We start from the raw sequence: 16,119 nt of genomic DNA, 5'->3' as shown, positions 1-16,119 counted from the left end.
GGAAGCACAATGGACTATGGGAGTGTGGATGACGCGGTGGCGGGTACCTTATTGCGGTGATACCTGATGGAGAGAATCCTAATGTTACCACAATTAAAAGAATTTTTAAAAAAGGTATCATATGTCTACATTAACTCAGTGTTTATTTCTTTCACATTCAATCTTTCCAACTATTCTTTCTGGGATACAGTGTTTGAAGGCTAAAAGCAGAACCTGTATCCCACATCATCTACAGGAATGAAAGGAAAACATCAATCAATTCCACAGGGGTTGCAATTATCAAAACCCAGACTTATGGGAAACTCTATACACAAAACCAAAAAATCTCATTTCTTTAACAAAGTTTATGGGGGACAGGGAGGAATAAAATGAAGCAGTAACCTATAGGTCAAAAAAAAAAGATATAACTAACAGGACTTTTTGGATTCGGATCATGTAAAGTTGTTGGAAAAAATTAAGAAAACTGGAGAGCTGAACACTATTTGATGATATTAAGGAATTATTCTTTTGCAGTTTGATAATCATATTGTAATTATACCTTTAAAAAATAGTGTATATTTTGGAAATACACCCAAAATATACATGATACGAAATAACTGCATCAAAATAATACCCCAGATGGGGCCTCCCTGGTGGTGCTGCAAGGGGTTAAGACGCAACCTATGAAGTTATCTGCAGCCTCTGCAGCAAGAGTTTGATAACCCGGCTGGCCAGGGAGCAATCCACACGGCACAGTAGACCTCTCCTGACTCGCCCGCTGCTCCCCTCAGCAGTGTACTTCGGTCAATCTGTCTGTTCTGTTCCCCACACTGTCTCTGGTGAGTCCTCTCACCCTCCAGTGCATCTGGCCTGTACCCCGGTTCTTGTATAAATAAATAAATCTTAAAAAAAAAATCTATTGGACTTGGAGGTAGCATGTGAGTGTGTAAGTGTGTGTGTGTATGCAGAAGCCCAAACTGGTGAGTTTGGGAAAGATGGTGAAGGCATGAAGGTCTGTAGGAGAAAGAAGATAGCCAAATAGAGTTGGTAGAATCAAGAGAAGAGCTTCATTTTTCATTGGAAGAATCTTGACCATCTCTACTGGGGGCAAACACGATTCCAGATTCAATGGGACATGGAAAGAGAGGGGAAGGTGTAGGCAAGGAATACACTGCTCAGCAATCAAGAAAAGAGGAGGTTAGGATATAAATAAGGATTGTGGTGTGGAAACAGACTCTGTCAAGTCAATTTGCTTAGTGAACTTGGGGCAATGTTACCTAGAGTCTGTATTACAGAGACTCTAGTTAAAATCTCTATTAAACTATTAATAGATTAGTATTAATAGAACATATTAGACATTTCTATTAGAAGAGGTACATGGGTGAATTGGTGGTGGGAATTTCACTGGGTCATACCTGAGATGATAAAGCATACATTGTATAAAAAATGAAGACTGATGTAAAAATATACATATATAAAATAAAAAAATAAATTAGAGAATACAAATAGAAAAATATTAATTACTTAATATAGTCAATAGACAATAGTCAATCAACAGACTATTTTAGAAACCCTAGGTCTACAAGAGAACTATTATCATCATTACCATTAATGCTAGAATTTTGTAGAATGAAGTGGACACAGATGTTTAGAAAACCATTTGAGCACTTAAATGAACCAGGTTCTACACTGAGAATTTTTTTTCATTCACGATCTCTCATAGTACTTAGTGACTTAACTTCTCTGAGTTCATCATCTTCCTCTGTGCATTGGGGAAAAACACAGTCCCTGTCTTGTCAAGTTACCGGGATTAGAGGATCTGCAATGGTAAGTGTGCTGGACAGCAAGCACACAGTAAGCACTTCTTAATGTCAGGTGACAGTACTATTCTGTAACTGCCTGGCCCATCCCTGCATCCCCCACACAAGCTAAGCAGCCTCCTAAAGCGAGGGCAGTGAGGGGAGAACAGGAATGGGGTGAGGAAATGCAGAGGGACAGTGGCTAGAGAGGGTCTGGGGCGGGTTGAGGTTGGGGGACAGCCAGAGAGAGGCCTGAGTCTCTTCCCAGCAGCTGTGGAAGGTATATGCAGGTTCATTGGCCTAAAGTAACCTCAGCCTAACTCCAAGGAAGAAGGGGATCCTAAACCTGTGAGGTCTGGATCCTTGTGGTAGACAGCAAACAATGTGAAATAGTGGAAGCCGGTCCCCACATAGTTCTGGGTAGGTGAGAAGACAGGACCCAAGACTGTTTCTTCAATGGTTGCTGCTCAGAAAGCTTAAATCTCACAAAACTTTGTTTGCTATGCAAAAAAAGAAGGGTGATATCAAGGTAAATAAGGCCAAGTCACCGCAGGGAGAAAGCCATCAAGTGTTAAGTCAAAGCAGGCTATGTGCTTAGTGCTAGAAGCCTGAAAGGATGCTGTCCAACGAGAAGTGGGAAAAAGAGAATCCCAAGTATTAGGACACTCAAGTGCCAATGTCACGGAGGGTGAAAGCATCAGTTTTGGGTAATCACCTGTGGTGCGTCTGAAACCAAAGGCTGCTTATGTCATACTCTTAGGGTGGTTGTAACACACAGGCACACTAGACTCAAAGGGAAAAACCTTCCACGTGAACATTTGACAACTTTTATGATTTTAACATTAAGGCAACAGAAGTGTGACCTTCTCTCTGGAAACCTGTGTCTTGAAGAGGATAGACTGGAACTGAAGGTAACGTCTTGCCAAGTGTTAACTTCCCTTTACAGATTCTCTCTCTAGAAGAGAATCTGGGAGGGGGTTCATCAAGACGTATTATTCCCCAGGACTGGGAGGCACCACCAATATTACTCACCGCCCCCAACCCCCCAGTCACGTGTATGGTGGCGCAAGGACCAAAGGTGTGGGTAAGATACATATGTCTGTAATTCCTCTGGATGTATGGCCTCCCGCCCACTGCATCCTCTCTCACTGCCCCCTGTGCTAGCCTGACTCCTACCCATCTCTCTCCTGTGTGGGCATCCCTCCTTGCCTCGTCCTCCTCCTTGTATGTGTAGATGTACGTGCATCTTCCTCTGTGGATCTGTTTCTCTTCCTCCACCCATCTAGATATGCCCTGGTGCGTGTGCATGTGTACACCCGGACACCAACTCCCTTCTGAATCTCTGTTGTTTTCTTTCCCATCAGGGGTATGCACATCTCTCCCCTCTCTAGTGGTTTGTATGGTTCACCTCCCTATTCTGTACATCTCTTCCTCTCTAGGTATGTGTCTATGTTTGTCTCCTCCTGAGGGTGTATGTGTATGTGTATGTGTCTCTCCACTCACTCTGAAGGGGGGTTCTCCCCAGTTCTGGAAACCTGTGTGCCTGGATCCTTCTGGATCTGAGTGTACCTCTTCCTTCTCACCTAGTGTGCCTAGCATGAGTGCCTTTCACTCCGTGATCCCGAGTGCAAGTGTGTCTCCCATCATATCCTGGTGTGAGTATAACACTCTCACCTTCTGGGTATGTGTGTCTCTCCTTGCTGTCCCACCAAGGGCCTCAACACCATTAGTACACCTACTGTACTTACCTGCACTTCCTCCTCCTGGAGCTCGCCTCTCTCTTCCCCCTCCACCACTTTCTAGAGGTGTCACACTTCCCCACGCCCCATCCAGATGTCAGGGACTCTCCAGTACATCCTGTGGGGACATGGGAGTATCTTTCCCTCTGTGGATCTCCCGAGGCAGGGGCGAGACAGACACAGAGTTGTGTGTCTCCCCGCTGGGTATGAGCAGGGTGTGCCATTCGCTCACATCCCTTTCTGGTATGTCCTTTTCCCTCTCCTGAGGTAAACACTAATTTACACAAGCCCACATAAAATGACTAGTCCCTCCAGGTGCAGGGGTCTCCTATCCCCACTGTGTGTTTACAGCTGTGTGTCTGTACATCTCTCTCTGGGATTCTGGGTATTCCCTGGCTCTGGGCTTATGTGCAGACCCACCTCCCAATACAGAGGTCTCTGTCTTTCTTCAGGACATGTGTACTTGTTGCCACAGACTTGGTGGGTGCGGGGAGGCCTGTCTGGTGGTGGTGAGGAGGGCAGGTATAAGGACAGGCACCAGCACGTGAAAGCGCAAATGAGGTACCAGAGCAGGAGCAGCAGAGCCAGAAAAGCAAGTAAGGGGGTAGTTTTCGGAAATGCATCAAATACTTCAGAAAGGCCAAGTGGGAAATAAAATGGAAAAGATGCCACTAGATTTGTTATTGGGGTCTGGGGTACAGTATGATAGATTCAAATGGTGAGGCAGGAGGGTTCAAGAGAAAGAGACGACAAAAGAAAGATACTTGAGGAGAATGCGGCTTGAAGGCAAAGGTCTTCTGTGATTTTTTTTTTTTAACTAGGGAAGAAGGTTTAAGCATATACGCACTCTCAGGTGGGGAGGACGATGGGAGGGGTGAGTGATAATACCAGGCACTAGGTGAGGGGAGCAACATGGTTGGCTCAGACAGCCCAATGTACACTGCCTATTCTGTGGGGTCCATCTCCCTACTAGACCAACTCTGCCCCAGGATGGCCCAAGGCCCTGGCATGTCTTATGGAGGGTGGGCCAGAATGACACAGGATTTGAGAAATGAGGAGCTGGGCGGGGAGATACACTGTGCACTAGGTAAGTCACCTGGCGAGAGCATAGGGGAAAGAGGGTTTCAGGAGAATGTGCTGCATTGAGAATGGGTGATGGAAGGACTGAGCAGAGACTGAGAATGCGATACAGCTTACAGAATGGCTTTACATCATTAAAGACCCAAGCTTTCAATCTCAGTGGTTCCCTCTCTCAACAGAATACAAGCCCTCCATAGGGTATCTAAGATCCTACACTTCCTGGCCCCAGTTTTCCTTTGAGCTTCATCTGCCATTACCACTCTGCTCGCTGTGACACCCTCTGCTCTGGCTATGGGGGGGGGATAGGGGAGGGGACACTGCCTGTGCTATGCATATCCGATGTTGACCCTTGACCGATGTTGACCCTTCACCTCCTCTGTGAATTGAATTTACCTACTGGTACTGTCTCTTCCTTTCTTCACAGGTCCACTTGGTTTATACTTCTACAACAGAAATATTTAACCTACAACAGAGGTTCCAACAGAACACAGAAAAGGAGGTTTCATGACCAGGGGTCTGAAAGAATGGTAGGTTCACTAAAAAAAATATTTAAGTTTGCATTGTTGGTTCTAGAGATGCTGAGAATCTGATATGCCAAGCATCCATCTAGGTGGCCCTGTCACTGAAAATAACATAGACACTGAAAATATCTAGGGTTTGCAGATCTTTATCTGATAAAGATCTGAGTCATCTGATAGCAGTGGACCACCACTTCAAATCTGGGTTATACTAACATCTCTGTAACTCCAGTATCACACCCATGAGCTCAGTTTATTCTAGATTATTCTGACTCAACTTAATTTTCCTAATTCATCGTTACCTGCTCAAAAAGCTCCAGTGTCTTCGCAGCAGAGTGCAGTCACAGGAGGCAACCAAGGCTGCTCACAGGCAGGCCCCAGCATACCTTTCTAACTTACCTTGCATTGCTCTCTAACAAATCATCCTCTCCAGTCAGACTGGTCTTGGAGGCCATGGACAATTAGCACATTTTTACCTTCTAGCCTCTGCCGAAACAATTTCACCTGAACATCCTCCCCTCTTTCTTCCTATTCCTAACTGCCACCTTGTTCACAGCCCACTTTTCTCTGTAGTTTGTAACATTCATTTGGTATTTCAAAATATAAATCTTTGATTTCTTTTATTCACCAATACATTCTCTAAAAGGCATAAAAGAGAAGGAAAAAGTAGAAGACAAATATAAACACTATAAGAGGGGCAGGAATTACTCTACTTACTCTGGCACTCATTTTGGAGTAAGATTAAAGAAACTTAAAAAAAAAAAAAGATGGTTTGAGATGGGATTTAAAAGAAAGGTAAGATGCGAGAAAAGCATTTTAGGGAGCCTGGACAAAGTCAAGTGCATGGTCACAGTCAAATGTGGGGTTTGTCTCTAAATCTCCTAAGGAGATAAGTACATAAATAACAAAATAGAGATTTGGAACTTAATCTGGATTTTGGCATAATTAGGACACCATTTTACACTTTTTTCAGTTCTCCTGAGTAGCAAGTTCATCAGTGACACTTCTATCTTGGAAGTCTAACATCTAATATTGACAAAGCTAAACAATATTTTCTGTTGTCACAATACAGAATTACATTGTTGAATTATAACCATTCAAAAGTTCAAAATAAGAGGCTCATCATTCTGAAATCAGATGGCTCTGCTCTAAACTTTCTTTCAAGCAACAATTGTAAGTATTGTAAAACAAAATCTAGGTCGTTATCTTAAAAACTCTCCTTTAACTCTATGAGTTTATAAAATTTCCCCCTTCCTTATGTGCAGCTTTAAAATAAGTGGACACACATCACTTTGTAACTTGAGCTATTCAGTGTCAACTTTATGGCTGAAAATATTATCTTTACAATAACTGATTTTTATAATGAATACATTAACTTCAAAATGGGCACCTTTAGGTCATATAATAAATTCATGGATAATAATTAGCTTTTGTGGCTTGTTTGCTCCAAAAAGTTACTTATAAAAAGCAAAAAAACTCCAGTTTCTGAAATCTTGATTGTTCCCTGCATGCACATATGCCAGCACTTCCTATTTCACACAATTGCTGTGAAAATTAAATGAGATAATATAGGTATAAACAAAGACTGCCTGCTATCCAGGTCAAAATAGCTTATGGCTGAAGCACAGTTATTAATACTCAAAATATTTTGGGTGATATAACTTAAAAGTCATCTTGGCTAATGATTCAGAGACTAATTTCACCAATCAAGTTAAGTTTCTTTTTCTCTTAAACAGAAACAGTCTCTTCTTTGTGCTCATTTTTAGTTTTGTTTCCTAGGAAGAACATTTAACAAAAACTTGGCTAAAATAAAAAAGTCTGACAATATCTTTCAACTTTGAAAGACCAAAACCTCTGCTTTCTCCTTTGATCAATTTCAAGCTATATTTAGAACACGAATCCAAGTCTACCTTCTTCTAGTAAAGTGACTGATGAAACAGATAATGGTATTTCTCTTTAAGTTCCCTCTCCCCCATTTCACTTTTGTCAGTTGAGTTACCATATTTCTACCCTGTGTAACTTTTAAGCAATCTAGATTTTGTACAGTGTCACATGGGAACAGAGAATGCCAAAATACCTCTTAAATTAATTGTAGTATGTATGCTTCCCACCCCCATAAGTGGTTTTGGACGTTAACGCTTGATAAATAGCACAGAACAGGAGTACATCCAGTCTAGAGGCACTGCCATACACAGGGTGGCAGCACTGAGAACAAAACGCGTGCAAGGAGTAGGAACACTTGGAACAGCCAATGCAGGCATGTAAGTGTGCCTGAAATCTGATTATGAAAACACTTCTTAGACAGACGGAGATTTTTTGGTTTTAATTAAGAAATTCCTTTTAATTCTGGCAGAGGTATCATGTATTTTAGAAAAGCTATTATGAGTCAGCCTCTGAATGTGATCAATTGCACTTCTTTCAAAACAAACTGCCTTCTCTTCCTCTTCCTGCACTGCCTGATAAAAGGTAAACTGCGTATGATTAAATTCAAGCACATCAGACCCAATGTTTAAGTAAAGCAACAGTATCTCTGGTGTATATTTAAAATAACTCGAGCTATCACTGAAAGTGCTGTGAGATAGGAATTTCTTTTAATAACAACATAATTTGGGGATTAAAAATGCTCTTATTAAATAAAAGTAAAGCTTTAAAATAACTCTCTAAATTAGGTTATAATGTCCAAAGAAAGGCTTTTAAGGAAGATATCTATAACACTGAAGTAAAGTATTTCTGAGTATTAAACCCTTAATGATTAAAAATTTCAAATACAATGAATATTCAACTGATATAGATAAAAATATTTCTTTGAAATAAAGTGACTAAATCATGAATTTTGAAGCAATTTTGCTCTTTTATTTGAAAGGTGTTTTCATTAATTGTCAAAGGATAGATGTTTAGGGACTCCCACTAAATGCCAGGCATTTGTATGTATTCACTTTGTTTTTACAAACTTTCTAAACATACAAAAATTGATTCAGGTACAAAAACAACTTTCAATGAAAATTCCCTATGTTTCAGTAGTGCATCAGTTATGCAGTTAAATATTTAGAGTCTTCACACTATAGGGAACTAAAAAAATTACATTAAAAGCTAAACCTGATACATGTACTTTATGGCACACAGAGGGTTAGTTAAATCAGTTACATGTTTGCAGGATAGTAGCTTTGAGGATGTTCAAGTTTTATGTAGCAAGAAAAAGAAAAAGAAAAACATCACTAAATTGCTGTTATAGGTGTACCTTACACTCATAGGCATTTTCCTTCTTTGAAAATTTTTAAATGTGGTCCAAATAAGAACTTCTAGGTCTGCTTCCAAACCCTCTTGGCATAATTAACCTACCAATTTTACTATATGTCTAATTCTGTTCTAGTGTGGAAACCACATGGATTTATTTGAGCAGTTGATTTACCAAAAAGCACTATAAAGATTAGAAAAGAAACATAACAGATTAAAATTTTACTGTGTGAAATTACCTTAGACAATAACAAATTAGAAAAACACACAATATACATTGTCTTGATTAATTCAGAAATCAATTTTAGAAGTACAAGGAAAGCAAATTCACGTTTAAGATGTCACCTATAATCAGATATGCTGGTCACATTAAGATTTATTTTTCAGGTTAAAACAGATCTTATCCAAAGTGACAACTCTCCTATGAACTGTAAACTTAGAACAAATTTAACTTTTTAAAGCAAAGGAACTAATTTCTTTGGACTAAAATAGTTAATGAAATTATATTCAGGAAATACAAAATGATCAAGTAAAGGAATATAGTCATATTAAGAAGTATTATTTTTATTTCACTGTCTAAAGTTGATAAAAATAATTCTTTTAAGGTATGATGTAAAGTGATGGGGGCTCTATGTAATTCTGACATTAAGATAATAAAAAAATGAAATCAAGTTATTGAGAAAATATAGCAGACTAAAATTCAACTGGTGCTGTTATGAACCTGCACACTTCAATTACCTTGAGCTTACAGATTCAATTTCTTAAAATTGCACCGATGAAGAACAATTCAATCAACTTTTTTCTAATGTATCTTCAAGTGAACAAAATTAGTTAAAATATTTTCCAATTTTGCCTTTTATCCAAAGGGGTTGATTTCCTCATTTTTTAATTGATTTCTAGCTTAACAGTCTCCAAAAATGTATCTCAAAATTAGAGATTCTAATGTCTATTCATTAAAAAAAGACAAAAGAGAGAGAGAAGTCCTTTGAGTTGTAACACTTAATGTGATAATTAATATTCTCATATATAGTTTAAATATTTAATAATTAAAAATCTGAGATGAGTCACTCAAACAAAAGAATTCCAGACTCTGAAATGGCAGAGGATTTGGTTGCTCTTTAAGAGATTACTCCTCTGCTCTTAAAAATATTTTTTAATATCTAAGGAAACTTCTATTCCTAAATATTAACACTATAATAGGTCTCGATTCTCCTTCAGAAAAATCAATTGCCAATTAACAAATGGTAAAGAAAATTTCTTTGTCAGTATATACACCTGAAAACAGATCAGAAATTAAGAACTTTGTTAGTGAATGTTCTTACCTTCACCTGTAGAAAAGCTTTTTAACTGCTATTAAGTGTGTCTGAAATGATTTTTAAATTACTCTAAAGAAGTCCACAAAGCACACTGTCCTTAAACTACTATAATTTATTTCATTAACTTAACAGAAACTTTTAAACTTTCTGGTGAAGAATAAAGAAAATAACTTTCAACAGTTTTAAGAGTTTTCAGAACACTTTTCTTAGGTATACATTTTAAATAATTTTTGAAATCTTTCTAAAAAATAGAAGAAAATGGTTTTCCTTACTTAAAAATAAAGCATCCCAAATAAACACTACAAATTATTTCTAAAATTTAATTTAGTTTAATTCAAATATAAAAAGATATGAAAGAAAGACTTTGAGGGAATCTATTTTTAAAACCATAAATTGTGTTAAAAAGTACTGTTACTGATTTCCCTAATTATCACTCTCATTTTGGGGGGTAAATTTACTGTTTCTGATTTGCAGTTACTCTTTCATTCATATAAGTCAACTTTTAAATTTACCATGATTATAATTTTGTTCTGAAATTTACATCTACTTAGTTCTTTCCCATCATTTTTGGGCATTTTATTTCATACATAAGTTTTTGCTATACACTTTTATTATATAAAACTCTTATTTTTAAAAGGCATCAGAAAAAGAACATTTTGGCTTTCTAGCACCTTCATCTTTTTAAGTTTTCCATGTTTATAGATTAGAAAAAGTTTTCACTTAAAAAAAAAAAAAACGCAAAGAGACATTTCAAGCAAATTGCTTATCCTATTAGCCTAGACTGTAATTGCCCAAGTTTACTCATTCTATACATGCACACACATTTCTTGGGTAGTCATCTCAAATTCCCAACACACATTGTGGTTAGTTTTAATACCATGATCCTGCAGTAACTCTGTTTACAAGACATTCAGGGACTTTTAACTATTAACAATTTTAATGCAGTATCACACCACCACTTCACTTTAAATAAATGAGATATTATTTCTGTTTCATAAAAATGGATTTTGTTTTCTGACAAGCATTTAAAAAATGGGCAGAAACCTTTAACTTAACTTCAAGGAACACCAACACATAGAAAACAATCAGAAAACAAAAATGCCAAAGTAGCCTTGGTAGTTCCACACTATGATATCCTTGTCAGTACCACTTTGGAAAGAAGAGGCAGAGACAGGTGTACACACTGAGTAAATACAAACCACTGGGCATCAGGCCAAGGAATTTAAAAGTAAAAATCAAATTATTCCTCTGTAATAATTTTTACTAGGTTTTCATACATGTATATTTCTCATAATTTCAAATGTTAATAACTACACACCAATACTTTCATAAAATATTAGAATCTAAAAATTTCACTTAATTTTTCAAATTAAACTTAAAAATTTAATTTGCTAATGAAATATAAAGTTGCCCTGTTACAAATGAAAAGCAGTAACACAATATATATCAATTTCAGGTATTTCCAAAAATTAGGCAATGAAGTAAAAAAAGCAAAAATTAGTTTACCTCCAAAGTGGTAATGTAAAAAATTCCCATGCATGAATTCTAAAATCATACTTAACTTTACAATTCAACAATCGAATGTATCCTGCTCTCACATTTAACTTATTTGTAAATACTTTTTTAAGGCTACCTAAACACTTACTGATTGGTTAAATATGTTGCCTACATTAATTGCTGTTAAAATTAAGGAAATTAAAGATCTATTTTGGGGGTATTTGTTGCAGTGATTAATATATTTTCAAAGTATCTGATGTTTCTGAAAAGGTCTTTATCAGGTTCTTAAAACATCTGAAAAACAGCTTAAGGGACAATTTATATAGCCTTTTTACCTTTAACATATTCACTATTTTGGATTTTGTTGAACAGATTTAATCTTTCCTGCTTCTGAAACTCTTTCCTTACTCAAATAACTAAAGAATTTAAGATGTTACCAATACGAAGAGGAAAAAAAAAAAATATCTCTCATACATTTGAAAACATATCCAAAAAACCCCAATTATTCCAAGCAGTGCTAATAAAGTTATTCAGTAAAATTTTATCTTTGCTATGTGTATGTAACAGGTAATTTTTCATATATTTTAATTTTCCAAAGAACAGGATTTTAAATGAAAAACACTGATAAATTCCTAAAAGAAACCAATATCTTGATTACAAATTTCAAGAGGCAAATGCTTGAGACAAAACTTCATAGATAATTATAGATACATGTTTCAGTTATCTGGTTTTTCAAATCTCAAGGACAGCAGCATTACATTTAATTTAGCAAAAAGCAATTTAATACTTAGAAAGAAAATGTCTGGAATACCAAACCAAAATGTACACAGGAACAAGCAGGATTGTTTAAAATGAAGGAAAAAACCCACCTTTGTGTGATAATAAAACACAAAGAATATCCTTAAAAAAATGTAAACTATATTGATAAAAGCAAATTCACTAATTTATCTAGCTGTAAAATGACTTTATTAAAATATTTTGGTTAAAATAATATACAGATAGAACATTTCATCTGTATTAACCCATATTTGTGAATCATCTCCACAATAACTAAATTCCTTACAGAATTTTGAATAGCAAAATTAAGAATGTAAGTTTCAAAAAAGAATCTCAACCTATGCGGTTTCTCTAACTGAAATAAAGGTTTTGCACATACAATGAATGACCTTAGATTATTTCTGTAAACTGGCATAACTGAATAGTAGCTTCAGAAAAAGGATACTCAATAGGTAGTATTATTAAAGCATTAAAAAACTCTACAACCAATTCAAATTATATATTGTGTTGTGTCCTATCTAAATAAAACTCTCTAAGGAATTACAGATTTTATACTTGCACACTGGGTGCATTTTCTGAATAAGAAAAGTAGCTAGTTCTGGAACATTGAAACACGAAGAAAGTTTCATACTATTCTTTCTGAGAGAGGAAAAAAAATCACAATACTAGCACTTTTATTTAAGTTGTTAATAAACTAATTGTGACTTTAAGTGTCCAAACAACCTGGGGAATTCAAAAGTCTAATATAACTGGGAAAAATACTTTTCCTTCACTTCTATAGATACTGAATTTATTGATGCTACCATCCCTAGTATCAAAGTGACAAATATCCAAAATCTAAAAATCTCATTGATTTGAAACACATAACATAATTCTGACTACTTATTTCAATCTAACTGTCTTCTGCTCAAAATACAATGAAAGTGTAAGAAAGCTTCAAAGGTTTTCTAAGTATTTATGGCATTCTGAAACCTCTGGACAGAAGATTATTTTGGGGAGGAGGGAAGTTTCTCTTCTCCATTGATCGTTTAATCACTTTCCAATCAATTTTGATTTAACAGTGGTTTAAGGGATTAAATTTTTAATGAGTTCTCAGAAAGTTGTAATTGCTTCCAAAATCAGAAACCACAAGATGATGTACTCAAACACTACACTAAAGTAATGTGTTTATGAAGGTATTTGCAGAAAGGTGCAGATAAGACCCCAGTTGTGAACACAAGTTTAACATACAATAGACTTCAAAATAATAATCTGCTTGTACAGTATCTCAAAAAAATTCTATATAAGAAGCCTAAAAATCTAGCTTTAATTTTAACCCATTTCTGGAAATAATAAAAACATGAAAATAAGCATTTATTTCAGAACCTCCATATGCCTCTAAAAAATGGAACACTGGTAATTTTCCCCCCAAGATCAACCTTAGTCCTTAAAAGAGTACAGCAAACAACTTCTATATTTTAAATTTTGAAGTCATTGTGAAAATTTAAACCAATAGAGTCAATGGTAGTTTATGATCTGTAAACATTTCCTGTTAAAAAACACAAATAAATCCAACTTAAAGGAGCAATCTGGTGGGTCTCAAGCTTGAAAAAAATCTTTAAAATATATTTTAAAGGTGCAGAGTCAACACACATACAGGATTGAGGTTTTAAAGATGCACACATGTAAACTTTTCCATGGAGTGGTGTATGTGCTCTCCCCCCCCTTACAGAGGTGCTTCCTGCTTACAATGTCAAAGAATCTCCACCACTCTGTTTGCAGTTTTCAATCAGCAATCCTCAATATACCTTAAGCCAAATTGAATATTAGGTATTTTACAGCTTTTACAAAATGGCTGTAAAATCACATTATAGGCATACGCAACTCTTTGATCTCACTGCACTGAATTCATAACTGTTCAATAATGCTATACCATTACACCACACACCTTAAACTATTTCCATTTTTCCACAATTCCTTCCAAAATCAGCTTCCAAAGCAAAACAATGTAACACAAAAGTTCCTGGGAGGGCTTATGACACAAAAGAACAGCTTGGATACAAACTAATTTACACATATCCATCTTCTGTAGAGCCTGTTTCTCCTCCTTTCCCTCCATCACTCCTAAAGGTGGATGCACGTAAGTAATGGAAAGATAAGGCTCTTCCATCACCACACCCTCCCAGCACCTGTTTTTGGTCCTCAGACAATGATTCCACATAGGTGATGAAAATCATAAGAAAAGAGAAGCTGTCTCTTTAAAATGCCCTGCTCTGTCCCATATCCCACGTGGAACCAACATCAGCAGCACTTTCCCATTAACTTCGGTGTGATGCAAGACACCATCCTTTTATATACCTAAAATCAGAAAACCCCAGCTTAACGTTCTTTACTGAGGATGAGCAGGTGAAGCAAACGTGTCAGGAAGGGAGAAAGCCAGCAACCCCCTACCCTTCCCCAAAAGGTGTTCCAGTCTTGCACTTCGGTCTCTCTGTGCAACATCACCTCCCTCACCCTCCACAGTAGAGTCTGGTTTAAAGAAAGGAGGGAGCCACTAACAAAACCTGAAGTATAAATGCGACGAAATTGCAATCTAAAGTCGGAAAGCTTTATTTTTCCAATCACACACATTAACTCTATTAAGAAAATGGCATCACTTTTTTTCCACCCCCAAAACCCCGCAAAGATCATGAAAAGAGTGTTATAAAATAGCAAATATAGTGTTTATCTTATCTCAGATCAGTCCACATTACCAATAAGTTTAGCAGTTTCTGCACTACCACCTCCCCCCTCCCTCCCCCTCCTTCTCTTGCATCGGATTTTCACGTTTTCTCATTGTCGGTTGAGTTATAAAAGGCTTTTGCCCTTCGAAAGTTTTAAAAAATAAATAAATATTAACTCCTTGGTCCCTGCAAAGTCAAAATGGACTTCAGGGGAAAGGCGGTTCACACTTTTACCTTTAGCAAGAAAAGGGGGAGCATCCCGGATTTTTAGGGATTTTTTGCGATTTTTTAAAAATTTTTATTTGGTTATATGCCTGAGTTCTCCCTCCATTTTGGTTGTTTATGATACTGACAACAAGCTGTCCCTGCTCTGTGCAGATCTCCTGCTTTCATTTAGCACCCCCTCCCCCTACCCCCCCCCCGCCGCCCCACAGCCGGGGCTCCCACCTCCCCGCAGACCCCGCACCCCGACCCCGACTCGCCCACCTGAGGAAAAGGCAAAAACAAATTCATTTCTCCAAAAAAGAAAAACCTCTTTTGAAAAAGGGGCAAAGTTACCCCAAGTCACTCAAAGTGCCCCCCAAATATTGCCGACCGCGGGTTTCCGCCAGGCCCTTTGGGAAGCGACCTTCCCCCGGGATGTTTTGGTGGAAAATGCGGAGAGTTTACTCGCAAAACTGAATTTATATTAATTTTTCCCTGATTTTTCGGGTCTCTAATGTCTTCCGCTCTCGCTGCTGCCGCTGCCGCTGTCACAATATTCACAGCACCAGAGAGGAGGAGGAGGAGGAAAACTTTTCAAACTTTCCAGACCCTGAATAAAGGGGTTTTTTTTTCCCACCGCCCTCACCTTCGGGGCCCCGGCCGCGGCGCCCCCCGCCCTGTCACGGGCGCCCCCGGGGGTCCCCGCGCCTCGCGGCGGGATTTTATTTTATTATTTATTATTATTTTCCTCGCCGGGGTCCCGAGCAGGGGCTGAGAGAAGCACAAACTTTTCCTCCTCCTGCCGCCGCCGCGGCTCCTCTGCCCCCTCGGCGGAGTCCCATAATTTAAATAACCCTGATATTTCTCCCGCTCAACGCCTCCCCGCGCCCCGGACCCCGGGAGAACTCACCGCGGGGCTCTAACATCCTCCCTCCGGCCCGTCCGCCGCCTTTACACCGCCCGCGGAATTTCTAATAATTTTTTTCTCATATTTCGGGCTGGACGCGGCGGGCCTGGAAATTGTTTCCTTACGCCTCTTTCCAGCAGCCATTGTAGTGTATGCGCTGCCCCTGCAGCCCAACTTGCAGCTGCCGCCGCCGCCGCCGACGTCGCGCCCACCGCCGCCTCCCCCGGCCGCCTCGGCCGCCGCCCCCGCCTCCCGCCGCCCCGCCCCCGCCCCACCCGCCGCGGTGCCCACCTCCCGCGCGCGCTCCGCCCCGGGGCCGACCACTAGGGGCCGCCGCCGCCGGGGGCGGGGCAGGCGATTGGTCCGT

At 38.5% G+C, this 16,119-nt stretch overlaps 1 protein-coding gene across 3 annotated transcripts in view; it reads right to left on the bottom strand.

Annotated features, from left to right (window-relative positions):
* Positions 1–15,947, bottom strand: part of PLAG1 (PLAG1 zinc finger) — a 44,002-nt gene extending 28,055 nt beyond the window's left edge. For all 3 annotated transcript variants that reach the window (XM_037506444.2, XM_037506453.2, XM_037506469.2), the window contains exon 1: positions 15,756–15,947. The gene's annotated coding sequence lies outside the window, so the exon portion shown is untranslated. The remainder of the gene's footprint in view (positions 1–15,755) is intronic.
* Between the last annotated feature and the right edge of the window lie 172 nt (positions 15,948–16,119).

The sequence above is a fragment of the Talpa occidentalis genome, unplaced genomic scaffold (assembly GCF_014898055.3).
Source record: "Talpa occidentalis isolate TD23 unplaced genomic scaffold, MPIMG_talOcc4v2.1, whole genome shotgun sequence".
NCBI classification, from domain to species: Eukaryota; Metazoa; Chordata; class Mammalia; order Eulipotyphla; family Talpidae; genus Talpa; species Talpa occidentalis.
This window is presented reverse-complemented; position numbering and strand designations above follow the sequence as displayed.